The sequence below is a fragment of the Aquarana catesbeiana genome, linkage group LG04 (genome assembly GCF_042186555.1).
Source record: "Aquarana catesbeiana isolate 2022-GZ linkage group LG04, ASM4218655v1, whole genome shotgun sequence".
NCBI lineage: Eukaryota > Metazoa > Chordata > Amphibia > Anura > Ranidae > Aquarana > Aquarana catesbeiana.
Window position 1 is genome coordinate 598,652,888 of NC_133327.1, and position 19,440 is coordinate 598,672,327.

Consider the following 19,440-nt stretch of genomic DNA (forward strand, 5'->3'; position numbering starts at 1 on the left):
AAAAACAAAAAAAAAATGAACAAAGTCCCCGTAAAAATCCGTACCAGACCCTTAAATTGATCATGCAGCCTGGCTGGCCAGAAAAGGGGGAGATGAGTGTGAGCCTCCTTCCTGAACCACAGCCCTTTCCAGGGAGGACCCCTCATTAAGATCACCTTGTCCCGTGTTGATGAGGACAAGGGACTCATCCCCACATTCTACGGCTTACTTAGGAACCAGTGACAGCGGGAAGCTGTCATTTATAGTAGTGGTAGGAATAACGCTTCTCTATATGATTTTCGGCTCCCAATGCATGAACAGTCAAAGTTTGGTTTGAACCTTGATTTGGCCCAAACGATCAACCCCAATGCCCTGCTGCTTATAATATTTCACTGCTGTTCACTGTGTACAGCCTTGAGTCAGCCCCAAGCATGGTATTTAAAGGTTTGTGTGATTTGTTTTAATTATTTATTTATTTTTTATCAGTACATGTCCCCATCAAGATGTCTTGTTTCCTATGTCTTTTTTTTCCAGTAGTTTGCCTATTAGTCCTAAAAATGGCCAGCATTTAGGTATTAGTCCCCTATAGACATAAGTAGGGTTCACTAAGTTCAGGTTCAAGAAATTTCAAAATAGGATTTGCCAAACCTTTGCTAAATCAAAACCAGGCAGATTTGCTCATCCCTACCTGTCACTTGGAGTCTACCTCTGGATTCAGCAGGCCCCATGATTCTCTACTACTTTCAGCAGATCTTTAGCAGCCAAAAATCAATACATAACTAGGCTAAGGTGTGTTTACATTAACAAAATGTCCAAATTTATAATGGTGATCATTTAAATAAAATCAGCACCTTCGCTGCATTTAATCACCCATGTTCATTCAATTCATAGGTGCCTTTGCTTACAGGATTAAGTTGGCAACCCTGCATAGCTGCTTTGTGTGCTGCAGCAATGTTGGGACTTTCCACTATGAGAGCCACTGAATGCAGGGGAATGAAGTGGTAAATAAAAAAATAAAAAAATTGGTTTGCACTGACAGTTAATCTCCTGGAGGGAAAAGCAGACTTATGCCACGTGGGATTCTGCCATGCATTTCCACAGTTTCATCCATAGAAGTTGGTCTTGGTGTTCACAGTTCAATAAACTCCATGGAAGAGTTTTCAAAGGCACACATGGCATATACTTCTCTTTCTGCAAAAAAAAAAAAAAAAAGCAGCCCTCCAAAAGCTTTAGGCCCCTTTCACGCGAGGCAGGATTTGTTGGATGGACTCCACTGTCACTGAGCAGGCAGATGACAAGTCCGTTTCTGCTCACTGTGCTGAGAAAGACGTGTCAGAGCCCCACTGTTTTCTATGGGGAGATCGGATAAAAACGGACCGCTTGTCCATTTTCATCTGATCGTATCCGATCCGCTGGACGGATGCAGAATGTATCGCCATCCGCCTGTTTTCAGCAGATCTTGTCGGATCGGATGGCAGATGGGTGTCAGCGGACACATATCCGCTGACATCCGTCTGCGCGTAGAAGCCAATGGGTGGCCCGCTTGGATCCGCCTGAAAAAACGGACAGGCTGATCCGATCGGGCCAATCGTGTGAAAGGGCCTTAAAGTTATGACACCAATGAACAATAAATAAACAAAAGAAATAGTAAACATATAAAGTGTAATCCAAACAATGTCTGATAATAAAGTGACAATATGGTGAATGTTCAATATTAAGCTGTTGCAGCGAACAGTTGAGAAATCCTCCACCTTGTTTTCACGTTGAGTAAAGAATGCAAACTCACTGGACAGAAATGCTATCTAACATATAGAATAGCTGAATGCGCTCATTACTGATATGACTCTTCTCAAAGGGAATATGTGCAGCATGGGATTAAAGTTGGCCAGGCATCAGCTCTCCCCATTAAAAACCTCATGGACATCAGTGGAAATGACTGCTCCAGTTCTGTCATTTGCTACAGCTATTACATGGTACAGGCCTGCTGTGATTGGCCCCTTACTATGTGATCAGTGTGACCGATCACAATAGTACACAACGGCTACGAACTGACATGTGATTGGTGTGATTGGTTATAGCAATCACATGGTAGAAGGGCCATGAACAGTGGCTCAGTACAACAATCTGTGTACTGCTTTCTCACAGATCACACCGCTATATAGCCCTTAGGACGTTGCAAGAGGCACACGAGTGGGAGGACATCATATGATGTCCACCGAGGATAACAGAGCACCTGCCCAGCCATGTTATTACAATAGCCTGGGTAGGAAATGGTTTCCCTCACCTTTTTAAAACAACCCATCCAGTTTAAAATAGGACTTAAAGGCAAAACATTTGTGTATACATAAAAAGAGAAAAAAAAAAAAAAAAAAAAAGGTATTTTTTTTTATAAGTGATCACATATCCTCCATTCTCAGCTGCAGATGGAGCTCAGAGAGCTTGGGGAGGAGAAGCAAGAGCACACTGAACTTCCCAGTGAATAGCTCTGCAAGGGGGGTGTGACAGCATAAGTCCAATCATTGGAGGAGAGCAGGCTGAGTTCCCAGAATAGCCAGAAAACTGACCACGATGTGCTCTCATGCCTAGTGTGGTCAGTTTTTTTTTACTAGAAATCAAAGTGACTGGCAGGAACACCAGCTATTTAACACAAAGGAAGCAATACAAAGAGAACAGGATACTTTTTCATAAAAGTACATGATACAGCAGGCACATATCAAGAATACGAAATGTTGGGTTAACGTATTCTTTAGTGAATGGGATTGAAAACTAGCCTTCTAGGGCATCCTAACATCAATATAATGAAGCAGCTTTGGTGTCAACAAAACTGTGGGGAATAGTAGGAATGGGGTTTGAGTTTTGCTGCCAAATGCACTAAATGTGACAGCTTACCACCAATGCATCCTCCTTGCCTTCTTTGGTTGCTAGAAAGCTGGTGGTGGCTGTGGGCTGTGTTCTAGCAACCAAGGATGCTGTGCAGACCAGCTACCTGCACGTCCTATCAACTGTAGGATGCTGGCAGCCACACAGTCATACCTGTGTTCTAGTAACTGATGACATCATTGGTTGCTAGGTTGGTGGCAGCCACACAATCATTGGTTGTTTATAGGGCACTGTTAAAAAAATAAAAATAAAATAAGACATGGGGTTTCACTATGAAAGACTTTTATCCTAGATAGTGTAATATTATAGATTTTAAGGGATACCCCACACAAAACAAAAAAATGGCATTGGACCCAAAAAAAACTATAACAAACCTTTTGGAATTGTGTATTTTTCGTTTTCAAACGTTTTTATTGTAGAAAAGTATAACATCTGGGTGTACAGGCACTGTAGTGACATGAAACATAATGGCTAAAATGCCCATAACAGAGAGATGATATATCACACACAGTGCGAACAATATTTCTCATAATCGTACAAAATGAGCCCATAAAACAAAGGTAGTAAAATAAAAAGGAAATGAAATGACAAACAAAGAAAAAACAAGGAAATAAGAAACATACCGTTGTGACAAATGTGCATTTCTATTAGATTGAGATTGCTGTCCGGGAGTAAGAAACGACGTATCTAATTTTGTGAGAATCAGATATGCTGTAGAGGCCCAAGAGTGACCCCCTCGCAAGTTTCAATAGATAGGATTAAGATTTGCGTTAATGGGGGTCAGCCGTGGGCTCTGAGGGGTCCTCCAGACTGTTGCTAAGCAGATGAGCTGTCCAGATGCTCCATTTTCGATCAAATATATGTATGGAATCCATGAGAGTATGATGTATTCTTTCCATAGACCTGATGGACTCCATACGGGAAATCACCTGTGACCAGGATACTCGGGGGCGCTTCCAGTTCAATGCTATTGCCCACTGAACTGCACTGAAGAGAGTATGGATTAATTTTTGTAGGGGGAGGGGAACACCTGGAAGCTCCGCAAACAGCAGACACATTTGACATGTCAGTGTAAGCGATATTCCGGAGAGAAGCCTTATGAGGGATGTAGTTTTGTGCCAAACTGTGTCTAAGGCCTTACAGCTCCAGAACGTATGTAACAACGTACCCCTGTCCTGGCATCCTCTAAAACATGTGCCAGAGACCAGGGGATATATTCTATGAAGGCGTTCTGGAGTGTAGTACCATCTGGTGTGAAGCTTGATTACCGTTTCCTTAATCGACACAGAACGTGTGCATTTATGCATGTTGTTGATCATGTCCTGCCAATCTCCGTCAGGAACCTCCTGGGCCATCTCAACCTCCCAAGCTACCATTGCCAAGGATTTTTGAGGGGAGTTATAATCATTAAGGTATTTATAAAGTACGGAGATGGTCCCCTTATCCCTCGCCTCCTCTCCACATAAAAGTTCAAATGGGGTTTTCGACATCTCCACCACGCCCTTCATATGAGTCGAGTAGAAGTGTCGAATTTGCAGGTATTGGTGAAACCCAGATCTGCCCATATCATAAGTCCGCTGCAGGTGAGTGTAGGAACAAAAGGAGGCGTTCTGCAGCAGGGATGCGAGATTCACCAAGCCTAGTGCAATCCATTTATGGTATGGCAAACTGGAGGAGAAGGCTGGGGGAAATGAGGGTTCTCCCAAAAAAGAGGATAAAAGGGGGACGTCTGAGTGCAACTTGAATTTCTTGCGATAGAGAGACCATAGATAAAGAGATTGGCCTACAATATTATTTAATGGGGTGATATCCCTGGGGGAGACTGAGCGGGACCACAGAATACCGGGGAGGTAGTATGGAGTTACCGAGATCTGTTCAAATTGTAGCCATGGCACAGGGGCAGGGATGATGTGCCACTGCGCCATTTGGATAAGCCGTGATGCCAGAAAATATTTCCATAGATCCGGGCATCCCAAGCCTCCCCTCCTCTGGGCTCTATACATCAGTACTTTTCCCATTCGTGGTTTTTTATTTTGCCATATAAACCTAAGCAGGTCCATCTGAACCTTCTGAAGAACTGATCGAGAAACATATAGGGGTAGGGATCTGAAGAGGAATAGTAGCTTGGGGAGGATGTTCATTTTCACTGCCTGGATTCTCCTCAGAAATGATATGTGATAGGAGGACCATTGATTTAAAAGGCGTTTGACATTGGAAAAAGCTGGAGGATAATTCAATGAAAATAACTGTTTCAGAGAGGGGGCTAATTTAACACCTAGATATTGTAGGGAGGTATGGTTCCATGAGAATTTAAATTTATCTGTGAGAGTGGTCAGTAGATGTTGCGGGAGGTGAATTGGTAGAGCCGAACATTTAGAGGGGTTGACGCTTAGGCCCGATAATTTATAGAAAGAGTCAAGGGAGGACATGAGGTTAGGGAGGGAGAGCAGGGGGTCTGAAATGAATAATAGTACGTCGTCCGCGTAGAGGCTAAGTTTAAATTCCTGATCACCTTTTCTGTAGCCCTTGATGTTTGGGTCACCAGCAATGGATCTAGACAGGGGCTCCATAGCCAACGCAAACAGAAGTGGGGATAAAGGACACCCCTGTCTAGTGCCACACTTCAGAGAGAAATAGTCTGAGTAGCATCCTGGAAGCTTAATTCAAGTTTTTGGGTTATGGTAAAGGGCTTTGAAGCCATGTATAAATGCCCCACTAAATCCAAACTTAGATAGGACTGTATCTAAATACGTCCAGAGAACGCTATCAAACGCTTTGTTTATATCTAAACTCAAAAACAATACTGAGTTTGAGTTCATATGGGCGTCCTGCAGGATATTAGTGGCTAAACGTATATTATCTGTGATCTGCCTCGATGGGATAAATCCGGTTTGATCGTGTGATATCAAGGTTATTATAACTTTGGCCAGTCTGTCGGCCAGGATCCTCCCAAAAATTTTAAGGTCATTGTTTATAACTGAAATAGGGCGAAAGTTTTGGGGGAGGGTATGATCTTTGCCGGGTTTAGGAATAAGGGACATGTTGGCTAGTAGCATTTCTTCAGGGAAAGATTGTCCTTTGAGTATTTGATTATACATATTAGTAAGTGTGGGGAGAAGGGATTCAGCAAATTTTTTATAATAAACGGGAGAGAAGCCATCGGGGCCTGGGGCTTTGGAGGGTTTAAGAGAGGAGATAATGGAGGCAATTTCCTCTGATGAGCAGGGGGCATTGAGGATATCCAATTGTTCCTCCGAAAGTCGAGGAAGCGAGAGGGCATCCAGCCAGGACTGCATGGAGGGAGGGTGTGAAGGGTCTGGGCCAGAAAAAAGTTTTTGATAGAAGGTGGAGAAGATCTGTAGAACGTGTTTTGGATGAGAGGTTAGGTTTCCAAGGCTATCCTTTAATTTATAAAGGTGGGTCGGTTGGGTGGTCTGTTTAAGCTTTCGCGCAAACATCGTAGAAGCCGAGTTACTGTATAGGAGAAAGCGAGCTTTAGACCATCTAAGAGATTTCTCGATGTGACCTGACAATATATCATCAAGGGCTCTCCTTTTTTTGGTGATTTGGAGGAGCAACTCCTGTGTAGGGGATTGAGTGTGTCTATGGTATAGTTGTTCTAATTCTAAGGTGAGTTTGAGGGTGTCCTGTTGTTTTTGACGTTTTAAGGTCGTGGAAAGCTCTATCAGGTGGCCCCTCATTACAGCCTTATGGGCTGCCCACAGCGAGATCGGAGAAATGTTCTCTACATTATTAAGCCTAAAGTATTCTTTAAGACATTCCATCAACTGAGCCATAATCACAGGATCTGTGAGTAATGCGTCATTAAGGCGCCAGGACCTGGCTATATGTGGGAGGCCTAAACATGAGATATGGGTTGATACCAGATGATGGTCCGACCAGGGGCAAACATGTATGTTGGCTGTAGTAGAATTCACTGTCAGAGAGGGGGTGCCAAAAATATAATCTAAGCGAGAATAACTGTCGTGAGGGTGTGAATAGAACGTATATTCCCTAGAGCCGACATTGTGGGCTCTCCAGATATCTATGAGTTGGGAGGATTTCAAGGAATGTTGAAGGGATTTGGGAAAGGCCTTAGATGTCGGGCATGTTCGGCTTCTATCAAGTCCTGAGTGGGCTACTAAATTAAAGTCCCCACCAATTAACATATGGGGGGAATGGAACCTATCTAGGGTCTGAAAGAATTCCTTAAAGAATGTAGCCTGTGAGGCGTTTGGGGCATACACTGAAGCCATAGTTAGAAGTTTATTTTGGATGGTGCCCTGAACTATAACGAAACGACTGTTGGGATCTTTATAAATCTTTTGAGCTTGAAACATCACTGAGTTTTTGATAAAAATGGCCGCCCCTCTAGACCTGGACCCACTCGTGGTAAAATAGCTTTGATTAAAAGATTTGTCAAAGTATGATGGGTGATTATCTCTAGAGAAATGAGTCTCCTGGAGCAAGATAACATCTGCGCCAAGAGTTTTGTACATTTTGAATGCTTTTCTTCTTTTTTGAGGGGTATTAAACCCTTTAACATTATGGGAAATTATTTTAATACCCATGGCAGTCTATAATGAATCTGCCAGGATCAGTAAGAGGTCCAGGCCGAGAGGGAGCTGCCAAACAGCAACCCGGCCTCTTCAGAGGCATGACATAGCTATGACGCACAGTTTTATGGGACTGCGTGTATCTATACTCAGAGTTAGTAGCACATAAATCACATAGAATAAACCTATTTGGTGTGAAGAACACTAAAAAAAAACAAGAACATAAGGTCATAAACATAAAATAAAAACAACAAAAAAAGAACAGGAAACCTGAGTACTAGGCCAAAAAATGGCCAAACATAGCTCCGGGGGGTCATGGGGGAAAACATCCCATTGACACAAAAAAAAATGTCCTTTCGGACCAAAGGGTCCGACACTCTAAGTGATGGTGTTCGTGTCATCCGTGCAGACATAAATTTGTCTGAGGAATTTACCTGTAGAGGATCAACCAGCTCTGACATCACTAACCAGACGGGGAGCCAGTCAGTTCTCATTAAGAAAGAGTGTAGGGACAATCATGCGGATGCAACCGGGAGTCCGTAATGAGCCGGGAGAGTCCAATTTTCTGTAGGCATGATGGGAGATATTCAAATCTCGATACCTTGGAGGGAGAAAAACAAAGAGAAAAACAAGGGTAGGGGAAAAGATAAACACAAAAAAATAAGGGAGAAAAAAGAGAGAAGAGTGTCTTGTCAGTCACGGTGTTGATCTCGGCGGTCTCTTCTAGTTGGAGGGGTTGCCCAAATTGCTGAGTGACGTGGAGTGGAGGGTAGTCTGGGCAGGGAAGCCGCGTCCAGGAGGCCCAGTTTCACCAATAATTCTTTTCCTTCTATTAGCGTGGTTACAGTGTAAGTTGTGCCATTGTGGGGCACCTGCAGCTTGAAGGGGAAGCCCCATCGGTAGCGAATACTGGCATTTTGAAGAACAACAGTGACTTCCTTCATCCTCCTGCATTTGTCCAGGGTGGTAGGGGAGATATCCGGGTAGCTTTGAATCGGGGTGCCTTCCAGACGAATATTAGGAGTGTTCCGTGAAGCTCTAAGTATTTCCTCCTTGATCAGGAAGTTCTTAAGGCAGAGCACTATGTCCCTTGGTGGTTTCTCTGGGGGAGGGGGAGGGCGTAGGGCCCTATGAATCCTATCACAGGAGAAAGCCGACAGTGGGGAGTCTGGTAAAAGAGATTGGAATATCTTCTGAACCGTGGGTAGTAAATCGGTGACCGATTCGGGCACTCCGCGCACCCTTAGATTGTTGCGGCGGTTCCTGTTATCAAGGTCCTCAATGTGGCTTGAAGCTGCAGGAACGTTTCAGATAGTGACTCATGCTCCTTCCTTAGGTCAGAATATACCAAGGTGAGCTCATCATGTTTTGTTTCTAGTAAGTCGGTTCTGCTACCCAAGGCCGCAATCTCCAGGGACAGCGTGTTAGTAGATTTGAGGAGCTCTGATTGAAATTTCTGGGCAATCTTGTCATACATTAAGGTTAAGCTCTCATCCAGATCAGCCTTAGTAAGTTGAAACGTGTACTCACTATCTCCCTGGGAGTGCGGTGGTGAGGGAGCTGCTGCAGGCTAATGTGCCTGTGACTGTGTCCTCCAGGCGCCAACTTGGGCCTGCATGCTTCTCTCCTTCTCTCTCAACAAATAAGTTGTTAAGGATCTTTGGGCCGGTTTTTCACGGCGATTTCTGGTGCCCGTCATGCGCTGAGTGTTCCGCCGGGGGTGCGGGGATAAGTTGGGTGGATAACGTGCGTTGATAGCCCCGGGGAAGTGCCGTTAGTCTCCGCGGCTCACGGAGCTCTCAGCCCTTGCTTCCTCCTCGGTTCGCGCCGCGCATGCGCCCCCCCGGAATTGTGTATTTTTTCTGGTTCAATATTTTTATTGAGTTTTTCAAAGAAGAAATATTAATAGCAGTACATACAAGATATAACTCCTGGATGACTAAGACAGCCAAAGGAGTAACATACAATAGATGAAAAACATATCACTTACAAGGGTAATGTGAACAAGGTAAAACAGAATTCCTGGTATGAGTGCCAACAAAACAAAACGGTGCTAATTCCCGCCTGGGGGACAGGTAATCTGGTAATCATGGTAGCTAGGGAGATCTCCCCCAGTGGACACCCGAGGTCATCACTCCACCCCAATGGGGACACACTGTGGAGTGCGAGAGCTCTAGGACTCCACCCAGAAGAGATACCCCCCAATCCTCCATCAGCTACCCCGGGGAGGCGCCCCCGCCGAGAAGAAGCCCCATCGGTGATGTCCCCCAGATGGAGCCAACGGTCACAACGTCTAGGGTGTAGACCAGGAACTAGCTAGCTGCCTCCCATGCTGGGGCACCAAATGAGTAAATTAGAATAGTTCAAGGAGTCTAATGACCAAGCTTTGGCCTTGTAAAACCATTTTCTGCTGTTAGAAGAAGTAAAGAAGATGAGAAAAGGAAAGGGATAGAGAAAGGGTAGAAGAGGGATGAGAAAGAGGGAAAAAAGCAAGATGAAGGGCAGAGGGAGGGAGGTGTGGTGGGGTGTATGATGGAGGATGGTAGACTCGCTGGACTCTCCCCTAGGGCATCGATTGACCCGGGTAAAGAGAGATGCCTACATACTTAGCCCAAGGTTCCCAGATCGCTTCAAAGCGTGGGACCGTGTCAAGCAGCTTAGCCACTATTTGTTCCTGCGACATTATCCATGAGATCTTCCACTTGGTGGCCAAAATAGATACCGATGGAGTTTTCCAAGCTTTCACTAGGGTAACTTTGGTTCCCAAACACATAAAAAAGATAAGCTGTTGTGTGGTTTTAGGCGTGTTGTGCAATTTACAGTTTAGAAGGATGTAGGTGGGGTCTTGTGGAACATCTATCCCGGAGACTCTTCGTAGAATATGGAGGAATTTATTCCAGTAACTCCGTATACGGGGGCAAGTCCACCATATATGATGCATCGTGCCCAGGAGTCCACACCCCCTATAACATAGGGGGGAGGATTCTGGGAATATCCGGGAGAGCCTTGCTGGGACATAGTACCATCTAGTAAAAACTTTGATGTTGGCCTCTATCAGGGCAATATTCAAGATACCTTTGGATGATCTGCTGAAGGCTTGGAACCATTTAGCAGGGTCCCACTGGGTGTCCAGGTCCAATTCCCAAGATCGAGCGTACTCTGGGGTGTCCGTCCTATCTGCCAGGGAAGCGTAAATGAGGGAAATCCCTCCTTTTTGGGGGTCTGTCGAGGAGCACCATAGCTCATACATCGTGGCTTTGGGAGTGTTCGACTTGTCAGTACAGAGAGAGTGGAGAAAGTGTCGTATTTGTGATAGTCGGAACATTTCCGAGGAGGGCATTTCCAGTGTACTCAAACAGTGGCTCAACGAAACGGGGCCATTAGGAGTGAGGAAATGACCTATCCGGAAGAGGCCTTTGTTCAGCCACCAATGAAAAGCGTGTATGTTCATCCCAGGTGGGAAGTCAGGGTTGTGAAATAGGTGCGTGAGGGGTCTTAAAGGCGATATCAAGTTGGTGTTTTTGTGTACTTGATCACAGAGAGCTAAGGAGTGAGACAAGGTGGGGGCTAGAACTGCCAGTCTATGTTTGGAGGGTCTCCATGTTAAGAAGTCGAGAGTGAAATGTGGAACGGCCTGTCTCTCGAGGGAAATCCAGTCGGGCCTGCAGTTCTTGGTATAGATGGCGGAGAACTGTGATAACTGTGCTGCCTGGTAGTAAAGCCAAAAATTTGGGAGACCCAGGCCTCCCTGAGACCTAAGTCGGAACAAAATTTCTTTTGCGAAGCGGTGACCTCTGTCCCCCCAGACAAATCTTATCACCCTGGATTGAAATTTGGACAGGATAGGCTTTTTAACCGGGATGGGAAGTGAGCGGAATAGATATAAAAGTCGAGGCAGGAGATTCATTTTGACTGCGTTGAGCCTACCCAGCCATGATAAGCCCTCCTTCATCCACTTCTGGAGATCTAGCTCCAAAGAGTGGAGCATGGGGGGGTAGTTGGCGGCATATAGGTCTCCTATATTTCTCGTCAGTTTGATACCTAAGTAGGGGATTGAACTACCTGCCCACGTGAAAGGAAAGTGTTGTTGGAGTTGGTCTATTAACGGTGTCGGTACCGAGACATTGAGGGCCACAGATTTAGACACGTTCACTTGGAGACCGGAGATAATGCCGAAATCTCGAAGGAGTCTGAAGACGTTTGGCGTAGTAATGAGAGGGGCTGTGAGGAACAGTAGCATGTCGTCAGCAAATAGGGCACATTTGTGAATGTCAAGGCCACACTGTACTCCCCTGATGTTCTCGTTCGATCTAATGGCAATAGCCAGAGTCTCGATCGCGATCGCGAACAGCAAGGGAGACAGAGGGCATCCCTGTCTAGTTCCCCTGCGGATATCGAAGGGATCCGAGTAGTGACCCGTTAGACGCACCTGAGCCGATGGTGAGGAATACAGTGTGTGGATTATCGAGCGAAATCCTTCGCCAAAACCCCAGCGTTCAAGAATGTCAAAAAGGTAGGGCCACGACACGGAGTCAAAGGCCTTCTGCAGATCCAGCGACAACAAAAAGCCCCCCTGAGCAGGCCCGCCGTCCCACTGGGTCCGCAGAAGGGAAATCAAATCAATAGCTCTGCGAACCTGATCAGGGCCCTGTCTCCCCGGGATGAAGCCCACTTGGTCCCTGTGTATGTATAGCGCTATAAAGTCAGACATCCTGTTTGCTAGTATTGTAGTCATAATTTTGAGATCGTTATTGATTAACGAAATAGGGCGGTAGCTTCCCACTTCGCTGGGATCTTTACCCTGTTTCGGTATGACCAAGATAAAGGCTGAATTTGAGTCACTAGGGAGAGGGGCTCCATCCCGGAGAGAGTTAAAGAACCGGGCCATGTAAGGGGCCAGACGAGGGCCAAATTTCTTGTAATAACATACCGAAAAACCATCCGGTCCCGGGGCAGAGTTCATTTTCAAAGATTTAATGACATCTAATATTTCCTCTGTGGAGAAGGGGGCGTCTAGTATATCTCGATGTGTTTGCTGCAGGTGAGGTAGGTTAATGTCTCGGAGAAACAGTTCCCTGGTCTTGTGATGTGCGCACGGCAAATTCTCGTAGAGACGAGAATAGTAATTATGAAACAACTTCATAATAAGCGTTGGATTTTGTGTCAAATTGCCCGATGATGCTCGAATTTTGGGGAATACCGAGTTACGGCTCCTAGGGCTAAGCTTGGTTGCCAACTTAGAACCTATCCTATCGGATTGGTAATAGAAACGTGCGCCTGACCACCGTAAGTGTTTCTCCGCAGATGTGGTGAGAGAGAGGTTTACTTGCACTCGAGCCGAGTCCAGCTTGGCCAGGCTATCTGCCGTGGGGTGTTGTTTATGATTTTTGCTTAGCAGGCGGAAGTCTGCCGTGAGTTGCAAAACTTCTGCCCTGCTCTCCTTTTTAAGTTGCGAGGAGAGTTGCAATATCCTACCCCTCAACACCGCCTTGTGTGCCGCCCACAGACAACCTGGCGAAACCGACCCCGTGTCGTTCTCGCTAAAGTATTCGGATAAAGCCTTGTCTATAATCGTGCAATGGACTGGATTGCTCAAGAGAGTTTCATTGAGGCGCCATTTGAAGGGACCTCTAATACCCAACCCCCCCCGTAATGATAGTGACATTATCGAGTGGTCGGATAGTGGTGTGTCATATATTCTGGAGGTGATTACTCTCAGGATTACATGTGGTGGGACAAATATGTGGTCAATCCTAGAGAAGGTTTGGTGGGGGGCTGAATAGTGCGTGTAGTCTCTAGTTTGGGGATTCATTTCCCTCAAAATATCTACCAGGCCAAAAGATTGAACTGTCTGCGCCACCCGAAGGCTACGTTTAGGGGGCCGTTTGGACTTGGGCCTCAGGGTATTGGATTTATCCAAGGAGAAGTCAAACGGGGTATTGGAGTCTCCCCCCAATATTACAGTACCAATGAAATGCGGCTTTAGTACCTTCAGTGTGGACTCGAAAAAAAGGTCTTGGTGTGTGTTCGGAGTATAGTATGAGACAAATGTGTAAGCGTCACCATTAATCGTTCCAGTCACTAGAATGTATCTTCCCTCAGGGTCTTTGATTGTGTGTGTATGAGCAAAGTGAGTTTTGTTTGAAAAGCAAATCGCCACTCCTCTCGTTTTGTCGTTTGTGTTGGCTAGGTGAAAATTCATGAAGGTCTTGTGGAGGAATTTGGGCTGATATGAAGCAGGAAAGTGAGTCTCCTGGAGCAGAACTACATCCGCCTTCAGGGAGTGTAACTGTTGCAGTACCTTGCGTCTCTTCACAGGGGAGTTAAGGCCCTGTGCGTTATGTGAAAAAATCCTAAGCGTCCCTGTTGTCTGTGTGGAGTCAGTCATGAGGGGGAAGAAATGCAGTGCTGAGTGTTTGTAAGTCTTACCTGACCTCGTTGATGTCCCTGGCAGATAGGGGACTACCCCGGTGGAATTGAGAATTCGATCTGCGCTGCGGCCGGGGGGAGAACCAGCGGGAACCTGTAGCGGAAGATGAGGGAGATGGACGGGGGAGAGGAAAGGAGAGAGGGAAGGAAAGAGAAGTAAGGAGGGAGAGAGGAAGAGGAGGGTAGAGAAACAGAGCGTTAGATAGTGCATCTTAAATTCATAACCCAAATCCCAACGGACCAGCAAAGGACCTTTCCCCGCCTGGACCGGTACCCAAAAAGAAAGGAGGTCTGCGACCCGAGGGTCGAGAGAGTCTGGGTCCGATAGAGGAAAAAAACAGAGGTTCAACTATCGGAGCCAGAGGGGGGCGCACTACGACCCCTCCGGTCAACGCCGCCTCTGGATGAGACTATAGCAGTGTATGAACAATGCAGTGTAAGCCCTGCTAACAACTAATATTAATGAGAAAAAAAACAAAAAAAAAACACAAATCCCTGAATAGTGCAGGAAGAAAATAAGATATTAACAAAAATGGGACAGAGGGACAACTGCCCGTGGAAGTTTTTAACCCGTGAGGAACTGAAAGGAAGGAAGTCCTGGGGAGAAAGTGACCAAGATACTAGCTGCAGGTCCAGCGCTGACAAAGGCCAAGGGGAGGGCCAGAGATAGAGTCATTTCAGCCTACAGGCCCGATCATGGGGGAAAGGATTCCTTGGAACGTTTGGGCAGCTGTTTCTGCCAGACTGGTGATACCGGGCTGGTAGGAGAGGATCGCTTGACAGACGATGCTCCTCGAGGGGCCGCCGGTTGTGGGATTTCCTGAGTGATCAGGCCCAGATGCAGGAGAAGTCGTTCCCCATCCTGGAATGTTGAGAAACTGTATGGTTTGTTGCGATATGAGAAGTTCAGTCTCAGTGGAAAGGCCCACCTGTATGTGATCTCTTTGCCCGACAGGACTTGAAGCGGTTTCAGAGCCCGTCGTTTTTGTACTGTATATGGGGAAAGATCTGCGAAGATTTGGACCTGGTGACCTAGGATCATCAGCTTCTCCGCCGCCCTGGAGAGTTTCATCACTTCTTCTTTAACTGCATAAAAATGCGGTTTCACAATAATGTCACGTGGCAGGCCATCAGAACGAGGCGGTTGTAGCGCCCTGTGGGCCCTATCGAGCTCCAGGCGGTGGGCTGGGATGGCCGGGATCAAACTTTTGATGAAGTCCTGAACTGCCGAGTGGGTGTCTTTGACGGTTTCAGGGAGCCCCCTGATACGGAAGTTGTAACGTCTCGACCTGTTCTCGAGGTCATCTATTTTGGATATGGCGGAATCCAGTTGGTCCTGGAGATCCTGGATTCTGGAAGAGTTTTGGTTAATTCTCAGGATGGCCTGGTCAGACTTTTGCTCGATCACTTCAATTCTAGCTCCAATCTGCTGCAGATCTGCGTGTATGGAAACCGTGATCTGTGCAGCTGTGTGAGATAGGCCTTTTGAGAGCATCTGTGAAAAAGCAGCCATCATAGAGGGAAAGTCAGTAGGGGAGGGGGAGAGATCCCTGGCTTGTGCTTCCCAGGGGTCCGGGCTGTGAGGTGAATCCTGCTGAGGGGTGAGAGCTGCCCTCCCAAATGACCTCCTTAGCAGAGAGTCTGTGGATGTTGGAGAGGGGAGCCCTGGGAGAGAACTCACTGTGGCATCTGAAGATTGTGATGACGTGAGGGCCCCTTGATCCTGGTCAGCAATTGATTCAGATAGGCAGGGCAGGCCTCGTGAGGTGACGGGCGCCATCTTGGAGGGACCAGGCCGCTCCATGGAGTCGTTCAGCGCGGCTGAGAGGTTCCTCCGGGCGGGAATAAAAGACATCCGCTCGTGGCCGGGGGTGTCCCCTAGTAGCTGGTGCGGGTGGGGGGTCGGAACGAGGGCTTACACCGCCGCTATGGCTGGCGTTAGGACGGAGAGGCACGGAGCTCCCGGGCTAAGCGGCCATCTTGGACGCTGCCGCGCATGCGCCCCCCCGGAATTGTGTATTTTTAATGGTGCTCTTTAAACCTTATTAAAAGAACTGCTCCCTGCTGAACAGTTTGTTTTTTTTTTTTTTTTTTACAGTTTTTGGCGCATGTTTTCCAGGGCAGTGCCCAGATCGCCATAGCCTTTGTTAGACAATCTCCTCCTTTCTAGCTTTGAAAATGGACTTTATTCAAACAAAATAAAGCTGGCTGGGAAATGTCATTTAGCGGTATGGTAATCATATTTTTTTTATCCTAATGCAGCGTACACACGAGCAGACTTTTCTATCGGACTGGTCCGACGGACCCAGTCCGGCAGACAATCTGATCGTGTGTGGACTTCAGCGGACTTTTCCAGTCGAAAATCTGACGGACTTTAGATTTGGAACATGGTTCAAATCTTTACGCCGTAACTCCGTCAGACCCAGAAATCCGCTCGTCTGTATGCTAGTTCGACGGACAAAAACCCGACGCTAGGGCAGCTATTGGCTATCAACTTCCTTATTTTAGTCTGGTGTATGTCATCACGTACGAATCCATCGGACTTTGGTGTGATCATGTGTAGGCAAGTCCGTTCGTTAAAAAGTCAGTTGGAAGTCCGTCAAAGGTCCGTCGAAAGTCTGTCAGAAAGTCCGTCGGACCAGTCCGGTCAAAGTCCGCCAGTGTGTACGCGGCCTAAGTGTCACTTTTGCTATAGTACATGCTACAGGTGATCTAATTCAAAGGTAGGTTTAAGGCAAGGCAAAGTTTAAACCTCATTAAAAGATATGCTCCCTATCGTATTTGATTTTTTTTAAACAATCCCTTGGCTATTAGCCTTGAACATGGGAAAACTGATTTTCAAGATTCGCCTCCAATCAACTTCAATGGGGTTCGAATTAAAATTAGTAGTTTGTGGATTTTTTGCCTTGTTCACTGAACCCAGGCAGATTTATTCATCACTAGTGGATTAGTACCTTGATCAAGTCAACGTGATTTAGGCTGAACCCAGATGTGGAAAATGTATTTTCTCAGCTCTATGCATTATCTAGATTTTGATGGTGGAGATGAAAAAAGGTTTGGTGGGCCAGGTGAAAGTTTCTTTGGAAAATCAACAGCTCAGGTTTTTAATCCTATTATTTTTTAAATAATGCTTGTTAAAAGAAAACAAAAATGACATACAAATTGTTCCCTAGAAACATTCTTGTGTACTCTGTTTTATTCCAGACATTTGTTTTCTTTGGTATTTGATTATTCACTGAAGTAGAAATCTGAAAATCTTTTATATTGTGGCATGGACTACTCTTTTTTTTCTGGAATTTGTTATATTTAGCAGTGAAGTGATTAAATATTTGGTTTTTATTCACTTTTTTTATTAACTAAAACAATCAGATGTTCTGTGGTTGCTCAGTAGCTTTTATTTAACAAAAAAGGAAACAATGACCAAACCACACTGCTTGAAAGACATAACTGTTATTCCTTCGGGCATCTACAAATACAGCTCTAAAGACCCATTACCAAAACTGTCTCAACCCCCACAGTGTCTAATAGCTCCAATTAAGATACTCAGTGTTGTATATAACAAGAGATAAATATAGTACTGTATTTTGCAAAGTAACTAAAACCATTTTGAAGTAAAAGTATATAATATTAGGATAGCTTCCATTGGGGGGACAAAGGAATTCAAAAAATCTTAAATAGTTGTGTTATATATTGCTGCCTACAGGAGCTGTTTGGATGCTGACAAACAAACAAAAAAAAGTTGAAGTCCAGCCCTTGTATAACCCAGCCTCTAACCAGCATGCCGCACTTTTTTTGTGACCCACGGGTTTGTTTAGTGTGCTCAGGCTTGATCACTATAGGAAATAGTGTAGGTAATGCTGCAACAACTGCACGAGTGCCAGCAAGAGATAGAGCTCGTCCCAGCTCCTGTAGTCACTGGAGGATTGGGATTCCCCATGACTAAGCTCCAGCAGGGGGGGCAGAGTGAAATGCATTGGGAGCGTGACCTGGCAGGAGCCCAGGTTGAGGTTGTCTCTCTCATACCACCATAGGACTCTGTGGATGTGCGGCACCAGGGTTCTTTCCTCTCTTCTTTCCAATGCCTCACTTTTTTGCTAGTGTTCAAGGTGGTGAATGCCTTTCCCTCAGAGTGACAAAAAATCTAACTATATTTTTGCTCACCTTTTAATTTTTTTTCAAGACCCTAAAAAACACTGCTTGAGCTAGTCTCTACACAGCTATTCAGATGAGCCTATACTCAGCAAAAGCTTTGGAGGTCATACTCAGACTCCACTAACTATGAGATTGTGGGGCTAGCCTCGGATGTGTCCTTTGGGCACTGTGCTCTGCATTGTGGTGCTTACCAGACCTTTGTGTACTATGTTAACTAGCCACAGAGTGCCCTTCAGGTCCAGAACCATGGCACAGCCTCTGGTGTCACCCAGTCTCTGAAGTCTTACATGAATGGAACTTTCTATTATAACCACTGTTTGAGGACCTTCTTTGGAAGTTTACAGATTGGAAACATCATGTAAGTTCCTGGGCCCCACCTAAGATTGTGCCAGAACAATCTCCCTTGGAAAAGGTATTCACTTATAGGTGGTTTGTACCCAATGTACATGCTCATTTACTCCACAGTAACTGAAATACCACTAGAAGAGTCAAAGATATACTTGCCTGTTTGAACTTCACTAGTAGTAAATTAAAATCCCTTCTTAGACATCAGTTTGAGTCAACGGGTTTGACCCTCTGCCCAGTGTTGGTGGTAACTCTGATCCGTCAAACCATGTCAGAATAGAATGAACTCTTTTAAGAGAAGCCTTCTACTGCTGTTCTAGGTCCCTGTATCATGGAACAATTAAAACAGATGTCTAGAGCCTTGTGTTATAGCAGTGTTGGTCTATTGCAAGCCTCTGAACTTGTATACTTAACCACTTGAGCCCCGGACCATTATGCTGCCTAAGGACCAGAGGTCTTTTTCCAATTTGGCACTGCGTCGCTTTAACTGCTAATTGCGCGGTCATGCAATGCTGTACCCAAACGAAATTTGCGTCCTTTTCTTCCCACAAATAGAGCTTTCTTTTGATGGTATTTGATCACCTCTGCAGTTTTTATTTTTTGCGCTATAAACGGAAAAAGACCGAAAATTTTGAAAAAAAATGATATTTTCTACTTTTTGTTATAAAAAAAATCCAATAAACTAAATTTTAGTCATACATTTAGGCCAAAATGTATTCGGCCACATATCTTTGGTAAAAAAAATGTCAATAAGCATATATTTATTGGTTTGCGCAAAAGTTATAGCGTCTACAAACTAGGGTACATTTTCTGTAATTTACACAGCTTTTAGTTTATGACTGCCTATGTCATTTCTTGAGGTGCTAAAATGGCAGGGCAGTACAAACCCCCCCCCCAAATGACCCCATTTTGGAAAGTAGACACCCCAAGGAAATTGCTGAGAGGCATGTTGAACCCATTGAATATTTATTTTTTTTTGTCCCAAGTGATTGAATAATGACAAAAAAAAAAAAAAAATATTTACAAAAAGTTGTCACTAAATGATATATTGCTCACACAGGCCATGGGCCTATGTGGAATTGCACCCCAAAATACATTC